Raw genomic sequence first — 1,655 nt, forward strand, 5'->3', positions numbered from 1 at the left:
TTTAGTTTAAAAAGTTATTTCTCAAGTTTAGAATCAAGGCTACAAATTTTTCTCATGAATTAATGTGTGACTTTATTTTATTTTTATTTGAAATTCTTGGAATTACTTTTAGTTGATTTAACATTATTTAGTAAAAAGTCCATGTGGAGATGAACTTTGATTACTTATCATTGTATTACTTGTTTGTGATTGTGTACACTTGCGCAATTATAAAGCAATAAAATTTTCACAACAAGTTTTTGGCGCCGTTGCCGGGGACTTTAAGTTCTAAATTTTGTTTTATCAACTAATTGACATTCTAAGAATTTTTGTGCTTTTAATCTTGTTGGTTTGTCTTTGAAATCTCAGGTATCTATAGTGTATGAACCAACAAGAGGACTTTGAACTTGCTCCTATTGATCCCGAGATTGAACGCACATTCCGAAGAAGGAGAAGGGTTCAAAAGGCTAAGGGCCGAGACATCATGGCTGAGAATTTTGATGATGAGGGGATTGCTCAACAAATTGTTAATCCCATCATATTGGCAGATGATCGAGCAAGGGCTATAAGGGAGTATGCAGCCCCCATGTTTAATGAGCTCAATCCAGGCATTGTGAGGCCTGAAATACAAGCACCGCAGTTTGAGCTCAAGCCAGTGATGTTTCAAATGCTCCAAACTGTGGGGCAATTCAGCGGGATGCCAACTGAAGATCCTCACCTCCATCTCCGTTCATTCTTGGAGGTGAGTGATTCTTTCAAGATCCAAGGAGTAAGTGAAGAGGTGTTAAGGTTGAAGCTATTCCCATTCTCACTACGGGACCGAGCTAGATCATGGCTCAACACTTTGCCGCCTGATTCTGTGACCAATTAGAATGACCTTGCTGAGAAGTTTTTGAGGAAATACTTTCCTCCTACTAGAAATACAAAATTCAGAAGTGAGATCATGTCTTTTCAGCAACTTGAAGATGAGTCTACAAGTGATGCATGGGAGAGGTTTAAGGAACTTTTGCGAAAGTTTCCACATCATGGCATTCCACATTGCATTCAGATGGAGACTTTTTATAATGGCTTGAATGCAGCTTCTCGAATGGTGTTAGATGCTGTTGACCGAGGTTTTCGGCAACTAATAAAATATGAATATAATAATGAGCTGTAAGAAAGCGAGATGAAGACTTTTTACGTGGTTGGGGCGTTAATGAGCCTTAGTCCACGAGCCACTGCTATTAATGGATATCTTTAATACAGATTTTACACTTGGGAGAATGTTTCTCTCTTTAATACAAAGAATGTTCTTGGTGAGTTTTTTCTCTCTTTGCTCTTTTGCAACCAAGATTCTTCGACCCCATTAAATGAGCTTTGAGGGGGTATTTATAGTGTTTTGGTGGGGTAATCCCTAGAATTGTTCTTACATATGTGTCTGTAAGTATCCATAAAGTTGGGCATTTCCGATGAATATACCATGGGTGATGCATGGTCAAATCCCTAGGTGCTGTAGGGTTTTTATGGAGAATGTCCTTTTTGTCTTATGATTGACGTGACTCTTCGCAGAGTAGCCGTCGCTAGACTTAAATGATCATTACTGTAGCGCTGCTGTTTGGGGGTTGTGCCGTCAGACTTTATTGCGTGTTACAGTCCCAACACGCTTCCTCCCATGCAGCATTAAATGCGACTTGATT

General features: G+C 39.2%; 1 non-coding gene across 1 annotated transcript; it reads right to left on the reverse strand.

The window, feature by feature from the left end:
• Positions 1–904: 904 nt before the first annotated feature.
• Positions 905–1,011, reverse strand: LOC115711742 (small nucleolar RNA R71). The gene has a single exon (XR_004010620.2). It is a non-coding gene; the product is annotated as a small nucleolar RNA R71 (small nucleolar RNA).
• Positions 1,012–1,655: the final 644 nt, after the last annotated feature.

This window comes from Cannabis sativa, chromosome 3 (assembly GCF_029168945.1).
Source record: "Cannabis sativa cultivar Pink pepper isolate KNU-18-1 chromosome 3, ASM2916894v1, whole genome shotgun sequence".
Classification (NCBI taxonomy): domain Eukaryota; kingdom Viridiplantae; phylum Streptophyta; class Magnoliopsida; order Rosales; family Cannabaceae; genus Cannabis; species Cannabis sativa.